This window comes from Mustela putorius, unplaced genomic scaffold, assembly GCF_011764305.1.
Source record: "Mustela putorius furo isolate JIRA1106 unplaced genomic scaffold, ASM1176430v1.1 tig00001361_pilon_pilon_pilon, whole genome shotgun sequence".
Lineage (NCBI taxonomy): Eukaryota > Metazoa > Chordata > Mammalia > Carnivora > Mustelidae > Mustela > Mustela putorius.
Window position 1 is genome coordinate 487,373 of NW_025421714.1, and position 14,932 is coordinate 502,304.

At 38.0% G+C, this 14,932-nt stretch overlaps 1 pseudogene; it reads left to right on the forward strand.

Annotated features, from left to right (window-relative positions):
• The first annotated feature begins 8,610 nt into the window (after positions 1–8,610).
• On the forward strand, positions 8,611–13,898 carry LOC101675029 (annotated as a pseudogene).
• The last annotated feature ends 1,034 nt before the right edge of the window (positions 13,899–14,932 follow it).

The window sequence follows — 14,932 nt, forward strand, 5'->3', positions numbered from 1 at the left end:
CAAAGGTAAACAATTCATGAAAGACTCTGGACTCTAGGAAACAAACTGAGGATCACAGAAGGGAGGGGGAAGAGGGATGGGATAGCTGGGTGATGGGTATTAAAGAGAGCACATGTGGTGATGGGCACTGGGTGTTATAATAAATTAATGAATTGTTGAACACTACATCAAAACCCATGATGCATTATATGTTGGATAATTGAATATAATTAAAAAAAAGAATGACTGTATCAACCAGGAAACTAAAGAAGAACTAAAATGATTCATGCAATCCACTGGAAATGAAAACACGTTGGTTCAAAACTTATGAGATACTGCAAAGTTGGTCCTAAGAGGGAAGGACATAGTCATCAAAGCCTCTCTCAAAAAAAAAAAAAAATTAGAAAAATCCCAAGTGCACAAACTAACATTTTGCCTATAAGAGCTGGACAAAGAACAGCAATTGAAGCCTAAAACAAGTAGGAGAAGACAAATAATTAAGATTAGAGCAGAAATCAATGGGCAAGAAACTAGAAGAACAGAACAGTTTAGCAAAACCAGAATCTGCTTCTTTGAAAGAATTAGCAAGATCAAGAAACTTCTGGCCAGACTTATCCAAAAGAAAAGATAAAGGACCTAAATCAATAAAATCATGAATGAAAGGAGAGATCACAACCAATGCCAATAAAATAGAGAGGATTGTTAGAAATTATTACCAGCATCTATATGCCAACAGACTAGGAAATCTGGAAGAAATGGATGCATTCCTGGAAAATTATAAGCTATAAAGACTGATACAAGAATAAATAGATAATCTGAACAGATCGATAGATAACAAGAAAATTTAAAAAGTAATCAAAAACGTCCCAAAAAATAGGGTCAGGGTCAGACAGCATCCCAGGGGAATTCTGCCAAACATTTAAAGATTAAATCATACCTATTGTACTGAAGCTGTTTCAAAAAATAGAAACAGAAGGAAAACATTCAAACTCATTCTATGAAGCCAGCATTACCTTGATTCCAAAACCAACAAACAGCCTATCGAAAAGGAGAATTTCAGAGCAATATCACTGATGAACACAAATGCCAAAATACTCAACAAGATCCTATCCAATAAGATCCAGCAGTACACTAAGAGGATTATTCACTACAACCAGGTGGGATTTATTCCTTGGCTGTAATGGTGGTTCAACATTCACAATCAATCAACGTGATAGAGGACATTAACAGAAGAAGAGACAAGAACCATATTATCGTCTTAGTGGATGCAGATAAAAAAAAAAAACATTTGACAAAATACAGAATCTTTTCTTAATTAAAACTCTTCAAAGTATAAGGATAGAGGGAACAAATCTCAGCATCATAAAAACCATCTATGAAAAATAAGCAGTGAATATCATTCTCAATGGAGAAAAACAGTGCTTTTCCTTTAAAGTGAGGAACACAACAAGATGCCCATTCTCACTACTATTATTCAACATAGAACTAGAAGTCCTAGCCTCAGTAATCAAACAACAAAAAGAAACAAAATGCAATCAAATTGGTAAAGAAGAAGTCAAACTCTCTGTCTTCACAGTTGACATGATACTTTATATGGACAACCCAAAAGACTTCACCCCCAAATGGTAGAACTCATACAGCAATTCAGCAATGTGGAAGGACACAAAATCAATACACAGAAAACAGTTACTTTTCTAATAGACTGAATAAAAGAGAAATTAATATATATATATATATATATATATATATATATATATATATACCATTTACCAAAATTAACAAGATAGAAGATAACATGTGCTGGAGAGGATGTGGAGAAAGGGAAACCCTTTTACACTGTAGGTGGGTATGCAAGTTGGTGCAGCCATTTTGGAAAACAGTGTGGAGAATCCTTAAGAAATTAAAAATAGAGCTTCTATATGAGCCTGCAATTGCACTAGTGGGTATTTACCCCAAAGACATAGATGTAGTGAAAAGAAGGACCATCTCCTACCCCAGTGTCTATAGCAGCAATGGCCAAAGTTGCCAAACTGTGGAAAGAGCCAATATGCCCTTCAACAGATGAATGGATAAAGAAGATATGGTCCATATATACCTCCATTGGAATGAAATATTATACTTCCATCAGAAAGGATGAATACCCATCTTTTGCATCAACATGGACAGGACTGGAGGAGATTATGCTGAATAAAATAAGTCAAGCAGAGAGAGCCAATTATCATATGGTTTCACTTACTTGTGGAGCATAAGGAGCAACACGGAGGACTTTGGAAGAAGGAAAGGAGAAGGTAGTTGGGGGAAATCAAAGGGGGAGATGAACCATAAGAGAGTGTGGACTCTGAGGAACAACTGTCAATTTTGGAAGCGAGGTGATTGGGAGGTTGGGTAAGCCTGGTGATGGGTATTAAGGAGGGCACGTATTGCATGGAGCATGGGGTGTGATGCATAAACAATGAATCTTGGAGAACTGGGAAAAAAATGAAGTCTAAATAAATAAATAAATAAATATTTGGTAGAATTCTTCTGGGAATCAATATGGCCCTGAACTCTTGTTTTTTGGGAATTTTTTGTTTGTTTGTTCGTTTGACAGAAAAAGAGAGAGAGAGAGAGAACACAAGTAGGGAGAGCGGGCGAAAAAGAAGCAGGCTTCCCACCAAGCAGAGAGGCAGAGAGTCCAATGTGGGACTGGAGCACCAGGACCCCAGTATCATGACCTGAGCTGAAGGCAGATGCTCAACAACTGAGCCACCCGGGCTCATCCTTTTGGGAGGTTTTTGATTACTCTTTCAATTTCCTTGTTGGATATTGGTCTGTTCAGATTGTCTATTTCTTCCCGTTTCAGCTTTGGTAGTTTATGTTTCTAGGAAGGCATCCTTTTTTTTTTTTTTTTTTTTTTTTTACAGATTGCCTAGTTTGTTGGCATATAGCTGCTGATAATTTCTAACAATTGTCTCTATTTCCTTGGCATTTGTCAAGATCTCTCCCCTTTTATTCATGATTTCATTGATTTTGGTCATTTCTTTTGGATAAGTCTGGCTCAAGGTTTACTGATTTTATTGTTTCAAGGAACCAACTTCTAGTTTTGTTGATTTGTTCTATTCTAGCAGTTTCTATTTCTTTTATTTCTGCTCTTACCTTTATTATTTCTCTTCTGCTTGATTTAGACCTTATTTGCTGTTCTTTCTCCAGATACTATAGGTATAAGGTTAGCTTGTGTATTTAGTATTTTTTTATAATTTTTTTAGAGAGGCTGTATAACTATGTACTTCCCTCAAAGGACCACCTTTGCAGTATCTCTTAGGTTCTGAACCAACATGTGTTTTCATATCCATTGGTCTGCATGAATTTTCTTAAGTTCCTCTTTAATTTCCTGGTTGACTCATTCATTTTTTAGCAGGATGCTCTTTTTTTATAATTTTTTATTTTTTATAAACATATATTTTTATCCCCAGGGGTACAGGTCTGTGAATCACCAGGTTTACACACTTCACAGCACTCACCTTTTTATCCTCCAATGTTCATTTCTCCCAAATTTCTTCTTGTGATTAAGTTCCAGTTTCAAAGCATTGTGGTCTGGAAAATATGCAGGGAATCATCTCAATCTTTTGGTATGTGATGAGACCTGATTTGTGATACAGTATATGACCTATTCTGGAGAAAGTTTTATGTGCATTTGAGAAGAATGAGTATTCTGCTGTTTTAGGATGGACTATTCTGTATATGTATACAAAGTCAATCTGACCCAATATGTCATTCAAGGTTCTTGTTTCTTTGCTGATTTTCTGCTGAGATGATCCATCTATTGCTGTGAGTGGAGTATTGAAATCTCCTACTATTAATGCATTATTATCAATATGATTCTTTATTTTCCTTATTAGTTGGGTTTTGTAGTTGCTGCTCTCATGATGGGGGCATAGATATTTATAATTATTAGATTTTCTTGTTGGATAGACCATTTAAGTATGATATAGTGTCCCTCTACACTTCTTCTTACACTCCTTGGTTTAAAATCTGATTTGTCTGATATAAGAATTGCCACCCCAGGTTTTTTTGAGGTCTGTTGCCATGAAAAATGGTTTTCCTTCCCCTCACTTTCAATCTGGAGGTGTCTTTAGGTTCAAAATGAGTCTCCTGTAGACAGCATATGGATGGTTCCTGCTTTTTTATCCAATCTGACACCCTGTGTCTGTTGATAGGAGCATTCAGCCCATTCACATTGAGAATAATTATAAAAAGATATGAATTTATTTCTGCCATATTGCCTGTACAGACCCTGTTTCTATAGATGATCTCTGTTAAATTCTGGTCTATATTACCCTTGATGTCATTCTTCATCTATAGAACCCCCCTTAGTATTTGTTGCAGGTCCCATATTCTTTCAGCTTCTGCCAATCCTGGAATCTCTTTACCTCTCTGTTCTAAATGAGAGTTTTGCTGGATAAAGTATTCTATGTTCTCCTCATTTAGTACACGGAATACGTCTTACTAGCCCTCTCTGGCTTGCCAGGTCTCAGTAGATAGGTCTGATATCATTCTGATGTTCCTCCTTCTGTATGGAGGAAATATACATCCTCCTTCTGTATAGGGGAAATATCTTCCCCCTAGGTGCTCTCAGGATAGCTTTCTTGACTTTAATATTTGCAAGCTTCACCATCATATGTCAGGGTGTTGATCTATTTTTATCAATTTTGGGAGGGATCCTTGCTGCCTTTGGACATGAATTTGGGAAGTTCTCCACTATGATTTGCTCAAATCATCCACTATCATTTGCTCAAATTCTAGTCTTCTCTGTTTCTCCACCCCTTGGGGACCCTAATAATTCTGACACTGGAATGTGTCATGGTATCACTGATCTCTCCAAATCTATTTTCATGCGCTACTACCTGTCTATCCCTATCTATCTCACCTTCCTTACTTTCTATCAGCTTATCTTGTAGATTATTAACTTGTTTTCCTGCCTCACTTACCCTGGCTGTTTGAGTATCTAGTTTAGATAGCATCTCATTCATAACATTTTAAAGTTCAGCCTTATTCAATATTTTGTGGCCTTAGAGATTCTATACTATCACTAATGATTTTTTGAAGTCTAGCTATTAACCTCATGATTGCTCTCCTGAAGTCTATCTCTGACATCTTGCTTATATCCATATCCATTACTTCTGTGACACACATGTTCTCTGGTTCTTTTATTTCTTGGGAATTCCTACTCCTAGACATTCTGTTGAGGGATGGTTTAGTAAATGGACAGAGTTCAGAATATCAGCCACTAGGAAGTGAAATACACTTTAGAAAAAATCTGAAGTGGTAAAAAGCTACCACAGATAAGCCAGAAAGCCAAGGTGATTCTATATCAGCCACAGCGACTTCTTTCAAGATATGTCTCCAAAGGCAAAGGAAACAAAAACGAAAATGAACTTTTGGGACTTCATCAAAATCAAAAGTTTCTGAACAGCAAAGGAAACAGTCAAAAAAACAAAGAGGCAACCCACAGAATGGGAGAATATATTTGCAAATGACAGTACAGACAAAAGGTTGATATCCAGGATCTATAAAGAACTCCTCAAACTCAACACACACAAAACAGACAATCATATCAAAAAATGGGCAGAATATATGAACAGACACTTCTCCAATGAAGACATACAAATGGCTATCAGACACATGAAAAAATGTTCATCATCACTAGCCATCAGGGAGATTCAAATTAAAACCACATTGAGATATCACCTTACACCAGTTAGAATGGCCAAAATTAACAAGACAGGAAACAACATGTGTTAGAGGGGATGTGGAGAAAGGGGAACCCTCTTCCACTGTTGGTGGGAATGCAAGTTGGTGCAGCCTCTTTGGAGAACAGTGTGGAGATTCCTCAAGAAATTAAAAATAGAACAAAAGACTCTACCCCCAAACTACTAGAACTCAAAAAACAATTCAGCAACGTGGCAGGATACAAAGTCAATGTACAGAAATCAGTGGCTTTCTTACACACTAATAATGAAAATACAGAAAAGGAAATTAGAGAATCGATTCCATTTACTATAACACCAAGAACCATAAGATACCTGGGAATAAAGCTAACCAAAGAGGTAAAGGATCTGTACTCAAGGAACTACAGAACGCCCATGAAAGAAATTGAAGAAGACACAAAAAGATGGAAGACCATTCCATGCTCTTGGATCGGAAGAATAAACACTGTTAAAATGTGTATACTGCCTAGAGAAATCTATACTTTTAATGCCATTCCTATCAAAATTCCACTGGTATAATTCAGAGAGCTGGAGCAAATAATCCAAAAACTTGTATGGAATCAGAAGAGACCCCAAATCACTAAGGAAATGTTGAAAAACAAAAATAAAACTGGAGGCATCATGCTACCTGATTTCAAGCTTTACTACAAAGCTGTGATCACCAAGAGAGCATGGTACTGGCATAAAAACAGACACACAGACCAGTGTAACAGAGTAGAGAGCCCAGATATGGACCCTCAAGTCTATGGTCAAATAATCTTCAACAAAACAGGAAAAAACATACAGTGGAAAAAAGACAGTCTCTTCAATAAATGGTGCTGGGAAAACTGGGCAGCCATATGTAGAAGAATGAAACTCGACCATGCTCTTACACCGTACATAAATATAAACTCAATATGGATAAAAGACCTCAATGTGAGACAGGAATCCATCAGAATCCTAGAGGAGAACATAGGCAGTAATCTCTTCGATATCAGCCACAGCAACTTCTTTCAAGATATGTCTCCAAAGGCAAAGGAAACAAAAGCGAAAATGAACTTTTGGGACTTCATCAAAATCAAAAGCTTCTGCACAGCAAAGGAAACAGTCAAAAAAACAAAGAGGCAACCCACAGAATGGGAGAAGATATTTGCAAATGACAGTACAGACAAAAGGTTGATATCCAGGATCTATAATGATCTCCTTAAACTCAACACACACAAAACAGATAATCATATTAAAAAATGGACAGAAGATATGAGCAGACACTTCTCCAATAAAGACATACAAATGGCTATCAGAACATGAAAAAATGTTCATCACTAGCCATCAGGGAGATTCAATTTAAAACCACATTGAAATACCACCTTACACCAGTTAGAATGGCCCAAATTAGCAAGACAGGAAACAGCTTGTGTTGGAGGGGATGTGGAAAAAGGGGAACCCTCTTCCACTGTTGGTGGGAATGCAAGTTGGTGCAGCCTCTTTGGAGAACAGTGTGGAGATTCCTCAGGAAATTAAAAAATAGAACTTCCCTATGACCCTGCCATTGCACTCCTGGGTATTTACCCCAATGATACAGATGTAGTAAAAAGAAGGGCCATCTGTACCCCAATGTTAATAGCAGCAATGGCCACGGTCGCCAAACTATGGAAAGAACCAAGGTGCCCTTCAACGGGCAAATGGATAAGGAAGATGTGGTCCATATACACTATGGAGAATTATGCCTCCATCAGAAAGGACAAATACCCAACTTTTGTAGCAACATGGACAGGACTGGAAGAGATTATGCTGAGTGAAGTAAGTCAAGCAGAGAGAGTCAATTATCATATGGTTTCACTTATTTGTGGAGCATAACAAATAGCATGGAGGACATGGGGAGATAGAGAGGAGAATGGAGTTGGGGGAAATTGGAAGGGGAGGGAACCATGAAAGACTATGGACTCTAAAAAACAATCTGAGGGGATTGAAGTGGTGGGGGGTGGGAGGTTGGGGTACCAGGTGGTGGGTATTATAGAGGGCACGGATTGCATGGAGCACTGGATGTGGTGCAAAAATAATGAATACTGTTATGCTGAAAATAAATTAATTAATTTTTTAAAAATTTAAAAAAAAAACAATAGAACAGAAATAAAAAATAAAGAAAAAAGAAACAAAAGGAGGGTGGGGAAGAGATTATCGTCTCTCAGCATGGGCAAAGCTGGGTGGTCTTCCCGTTCTTGATTCATTTTTGGTCTCTGCATTAGAAGACACCATATCCCACAATTGCAAGGAAATCAGAATATATATATACATGTATACATACATATATACATGTATATATATATTCTGATTTCCTTGCAATTGTGGAAGGAATTGTGTGCAAATGTGTATATATACATATATATGTATATATATATTCTGATATATATATATATATTCTGATATATATATTTTTTCAAGATAAAATTGAATAGAGTGAGAAATGGGTTAATATGGAGCATAAATCTATAAAAAATATATGTTAAAAACATAAAAGTTAAGAAGAGACTTAAAAACAGGTTGGAAAATAAGAATCTATTTGAAATGCGAACAGATTTTTTTAATAGAAAATAAAAAAAGAAACTAAAAAATAAATGTAAAATTTAGCCTGAAGTATAAATGAGTCCTGAGGGAACCCTTGGATCTCACTCTTATTTTCCCCCAGCACTGGAGTTTTACAGTCCTATGGGAAATTAGCTTATCATTCACCTGCTCTTCCAATCTGTCTTCTGGGGGAGGGGTCTTCTGCTAGGCTTCTGATGCATCTTTGTCTGGGTGGGTTGTCCCACCTCTTATCAGGAGGATGGACTTTATATGAGCTGGTTGGCTGCTTGGCCTTTGTTCCTTGGCATCTTCTTCCTGTCTTTAGAGGGCCAGAGCAAATATGGCGATTCGGGATTCTCCAACCCAGAGCCACAATGTTTTGGTCTTCCCAAGCCAGGTCAATCAGTCTCTACTTCTGTGAGTAACAAACTCACAGACTTGCACAATTCATGCTTGCCACACCTCTCCCAGAATAATCACAGGGATGTGTCAGCATCTCTATGCTTTGTGACTTAGCATTTGCCAATAGTCATAGACTTACATATGCAACCTCTTCTGCTGCTCCTTGGTCATGCTGTGTGCTGTCACAGTGTGCCTTCAGTGGTCACAATGCCCTGAGAGTTGTTGTCCAGGTGTGGACATGGACTCTTTGTGTGCCAAGCCACCAAATTCTGCAGCTCCTGCCAGCTGCACTTCTCCTGGTGGAGTTAGAAGAAGCCAGGAGTGTCTCTGTACCTTGTGACTCTGCAACAGTCAGTGCCCTTGGGCTCATGCATGCACCCTCTTCCACAGGTCCCAGGTCATGCTGGGTATTGCCCCAGAGTCCCTTCATGGGCCACATTGCCCTGAGAATTGTCCCTGCCATGGGTGCAAGCTGCTTTGTATATCCACTAGGATGTTAGATGGCCCACACCTTCTAGTCCTTTTCAGGGTGGTCAGGCAGAGGGCGGTCACCCTACCAGCTTGGCTCATGGTTTATGGTGACCAGAACTGAAAGTCCTCTCTGAGCTTTTGAACATCATCAGTCTCCCTGCTCCACTGCTTGAGCACTCTATCCATTCAGGATCCCCCATTCTTTCTGAGTCTACTGGGATACTGAGATCACAATGATACACCTAGGATACTGCCCTATTCACTTTTCTGCACTTTTCCAAAGAGAATTCCTCTCACTAAAGCAGATTTCCAATAGTCATTTTCTTTTTTTTTTTTCCCCCTCCGGTGTTATATCACTTTCTGATGGCCAGCTTATGGAGGCTCCCTCTCCCCTTCACTTATTTCTAAAGACTCAAGGTTTTGCACCTCCTACCTTGCAAAAAGTAGTCACTTTTATGCCTGTGGGATTCATATAAATCTTCTTACATCTCAGGTTGAATTTGTATGTGTTCAGAATGGATTGATAGATACCCAGGTAAATTTGAGGGATCAGATGAAACGAAGTCCCCTACTCTGCCGCCACCTTGCCCCTTAATCCCCATGTTCTAAATCTAGATAAGCATACTACTACAAACTGGAGTCCAAGAGGATACTTAATAGGTAATAAGACAGAGATTAAAGTCCATCCTGCTAACAAAGCAAGCTAGATCTGCAGAGAAGCTTCTCCTATGATCTGGCATGAAGGAGGACTTATCTCTCTACTTCCCCAGACAAAGCCCCTACCAAGTCATTTGTCCCTCTGGAGGCTAGAATATATATTCCGCCCCTGCCTCATCATGTAGCATGAAAAGTAACTATAATTCCTCAGGTAATTACTCCATGATTTTTCAAAAGAACTTTACTGATCATATTCAACTCTGTATACCACATCCTTATATTTTCTTATTTGGAGCCAATATATTTCTATCGAAGGAGGATGGACTCTATGTTATCAAGACTGCCAACAGGTAAAATGCATTGTGCAGCTTGCCTAAGTAATTACAACATTATTTACCACAAAGCTACTCACATCTTTGTTTGAAAAAGACAGCCTTTTGCCTTAATCCCTGTCAAACTTAACAGGCCTTGGGAGGAATCTAAATTGCTCAATTTTCTTAAGCAGGCACTTAGTGAATTTAAAAGTCCATGCAGGTTCCTAGGCCTACTCATAGCAGGTATTGTAGAAGCTGTCTCCATTTTGACGGCCACTAGTATTGCCATAGCTGTCATCACCCATACTATCCAAACTGCCCAATGTGTTGATCAAGTTGCATATAATGTAACTCTAGAATTTTATCTACAATAGACAATCAAAAATTGTTGGGGAGACTCCAATTGATGGAAGCAGCAATAGAATACTTGGGAGAAAACCAAGAGGCCCTGGTTTTTGGTCAGATCTTAATTTTGATTGAGCCCATAAAGTCATTTGTGTAACCCCTTTACACTGGAACAGCACTTAATATGACTGGGAAATAATTAAAAAGTATCTTCAAGGTTCCCTTAACAATGTAACTTTAGATATTCAAAACTTAAAGGAATAAATTTTAGCTTCTCCCACCACCATTAATGACTGGGGTATTCCCTCTGACAATCTACAATGGTTTAACTCAAAAAAACTGGTTTTCCTATAGTAAATGAAGACTTATCGGTCTGTTTTTTTTTTTTTTTACTTATTTGTTATTCTTCTCATAGTCTGCAAAATTGGAGTGAAAGCACTTTTCCAAGCAGGAGAGACCCAGAGACTGTGCCTGGCATAAGTACAGCAAGACCTACTATTTACAAGGAATAGAAAAGGGAATTGTGGGAATTCATAATGCCAGCTAAATAAGATTTAATAAATATGTGCTTCTTTGGGTGAAAGTAATTGAAAAGCAAAGGAGGAATATGTGGAAAACTGGGCCTCCTGGGCCTCTTTGCAATTTCTGGATTGAAATAGCTAGATTTTTGATGCAGCTCAATGCACTCATCTGGGGAATAGATGCTTGGGAAAAATATTTATCTTTGGTGGTCACATATTCCTTCCCTGCATGTGCATCATGAGCATAGCTTGTTCTAATCACAGGATACTCCCTATGTCACTGTCTGGATTATTAAAGTTTCATAATCTTCTTTGTTTTTTGGAATGCCTTTGATGTATTGATAATATTCACAATAAAACTGAAGGAATCTGGTCCCCATGATCTCTCCTTTCTCCTACTAAAGTGTGTGAAGTAATCTTTCCATTCACCATCTTGGTGTTTGCTGGCCAGACCCAACAACTAAAGGTAGAAAAGAAGACACATCAAAGAAGGTAAGAAGTATGGAAACATGGTTTAGGGAAGCAACATTGCAAGTGTTGTGGAGGGGAAGGAGCTGTTGTCAGAGAGAAGGGCAAGAGAAAGAGAAGAGTGTAGAGGGAACACACAAGGAAAGCATTTCCTCAAAGTCATTGGCTTAGAAAACAAGAGGGGTTGAATTTCAAAATCCAAACAGCAGTTTGAACAGTTGAACTTGCAAACAGCAGGGCTTAAATCCTAACCTTTTAAAAGTCAACAGACAGTTGGGTTAGAGCCTGGAGGGCACTGCACTGCTCTTGAGGAGAAGACAGGCCAACAACCTGGAATCAGAGATTAAAGAATAAGCAATCTGAAGAATGCCTGGGCATATAGTAGAGGGAAAATTCACTCTTCTTGGAGTATGACTTGAAAACAGCTTTAATGGAGATAATTCACTAGGAAAAAAGGAGCTGGCTGACACCATTGCCTTCCCCCATACCCCAGGATAAACACAGAGCACCTGCAGGAAGTGCAAAGCCAAACTGTACCTACATTGGCTGCTTAAATAACATACACTAAGCCACACACACCTGCACTCTGGTGGGTCTACCCTTGTCAGTCTAGCTTGCCTCAGTCCCAAAGCAAAGGCCTCCTACCCCAAAAGACCAGGACAAACCCCTGACCATACCACATCAAACAACCCGAGTTTTCCAGGCCTCAGTTCTGGTGGGGCTGTTGTCAAGTTTCATTACACAGGAAGACCAGAGCCCACTTGGATAAAAGTTGCCCCATTCAGGCCAGGGAGCAAATATTACCCACACTAGGCAAGAGTAGGTCTGCAAACTATTGGCCTGAGGGATAAAAGCCAAAACACAACAACAGAGTTCATAGCACACACCACAGATATTCCCTGAAGTGCCAGACCCTGGACACTACATGACCTCTTGTTCATAAGGTCATTACATTCAAGGGCAGGAGACATAACTGAGTTTCAGTTATGAGGCCAGAGTTTCAGGGGGATTTTGTTTTAGGACATCCATTTTGCTCTAATGAATCAAATTAAAGAAAAATTCATTTAGAAAAATACACAAGCAACAAAAGAAAAAAATAGATTAGAATTCCCCAGAATTTGGGTGCCTGGTGGCTCAGTCAGTTAAATTGTCTGCCTTCTGTTCAGGTCATGATCTCAGGTTCCTGGGATTGAGTCCCATGCTGGGCTCCTTGCTCAGTGGGGAGTCTGTTTCTCCCTCTCCCTCTGCCATCCTCCCCCCCACTCATGCTTTCTCACTCTCAAATAATAAAATCTTTCTAAAAAACTTCCTCAAGATGTAAAAATTATGTACTTCAAACAATCCTATCAAGAAAGAAAAAAAAAGAGGGAACATTTGTAAATCATGTATCTGATAAGGGATTTATATAGAAAATTTATAGAATATTTGTAACTCAATAAGAAAAAGGAAACTATAGGTGCATGAAATGACAGCACAGGAGGAAGGGGCAGAGCATTGACTCCTCTTTCTCCCTTGCTGGACATGAGGTGTCTAAGAGGCACCTATTGCTGCTGTTCCTTCCACCATCATCACCACAACTGGTTGCTATCTCTGTGGCAAGGAGGAGGAGCAGAAGTTCAGTGACACAAGTACAAAAATAAAGGATAAAATATTTTATGAAACAAATCTTCAATCAAGTATAACATTTTGATGCTTGGCAAATAGATTCCTTGTGCCCTCACTATACCAGCAGCAACTGTGGATCATAACTAAAGAATTTCTGTAGTTTGAGCTTGCAACCTGGACAAAGAGATAAAGAAAATTCATTCAGTTATCTGACAATATAATTATGTTCCTATGGGCACAGAGTTTCCAGATGTGGTTGCAAGACCTATTGGAGAATTCAGGAACAATGCTGGCTATTAATACCAACTATTGTGATGCAGTGTAGACTAACTAAAGATAATTTAGCTAGGACTGACATTTATGAATGAGCAAGAAGACTAACCTCCAGGAACTTCAACTTTGCAGTTTAATTTTAAATTTAATTTGACAGAGGACATGTATGCCCAGAACTCTATAGAGCTACTAACAACATCTGGAATCTGGTTTAAAAAACCTGAGAAGGAAGGAATTGATACCCAGTACTTTGCAGGACTTCTTATGCCCTCAGGAGTGATCCTCTGCAAAGAGGGCAAATGGTTATTTCACAGTGACTATGACTTTGGCTATTTAATCAAAATCCTGACAACCTCTAACTTCCCTGAAGAAGAACATGACTTATTTGAGATCCTTTGATTATTTTTTCCTGTCATTTAGATGTGAATTACCTCATGAAGTGCTACAAAAATTTCAAAAGTGGTTTAAAAGAAGTTGCTGAACAGTTAGAGCTGGAACCGATAGGACCACATCAAGTAGGATCTGATTCATTGCTCACAAGAATGGCTTTTTTCAACATGAGAGAAGTATGAAAACATCAGTGCCTTTTTCTCAGTTGGTTGTTACATTGAGAACATTAAAATCCTATGATAAAAAAGAAGAAAAATATAACTAAAAATAAGCAAATTATCTGAATAGACATTTCTCCAAAGAAGAAATACAAATAATTTTTAAGAGCAAGAAGATACTCAACATCATTAGTCACTGCATTAGGGAAATGTAAATCAAAAACCACAATGAGAAACTACTTTATATCTACAAGGATGGCTATAATAAAAATGCTAAATAATAACAACTGTTAGTGAAGATGTATAGAAACTGGAACACTCACTCTTTTTGGTCAACAAAACCAAAAGACACCTTCCTGATGGGAACGAAAAACAGTTCAGCCTCTTTGGAAAACAGCCTGGCATTTCCTTAAAATGTTAAGCAGTAGGTTACCATATGACTTTCCTAAGTGTTTACTCAAGAGAAATGAGAACATTATGTCTACATAAATATCTATATGTGAATGCTTATAGCAATGCTATTTCCAATAGCCAAAAAGTAGAAACAATACAAGTGTCCATCAATTGTTGAATAAAAAAAAATGGATGGATATTTCTTTAGAAATAAAATTAAGTAGTGATACATGCTATAAAATGATGAATCTTGAAAAATATTTTGCTAAGTGAAAGAAGCCAGACACAAAATACCACATATTTTATGATTCACCTATATAAAATGATTAGAATAAGTGAATCTATAGACACAGAAAGTAGATTTGTGGTTGTCTATTGCTTTGATTCCTGCTGAGAAATGGTCAGTGACTGCAAATGGGTGCAAAGTTTCTTTCTGGAGTAATGGAAATTTTATCAAATCAAGTGTGGTTATGGTTGCCCAATCCTTAAAATACTAAAGCCACTGAATTACACAATTTTGAAAGGTGAGTTTTGTAGTAAATGCATTGTATCTCAATGCAGTTGTCATAAGAATCAATGAAATCAATGCTCCTTATAACTAAGGAAATTTAAAAATGTATTATCTCTACAAACAGAGGGAAAGAATTTGACAAAATTCAACATAT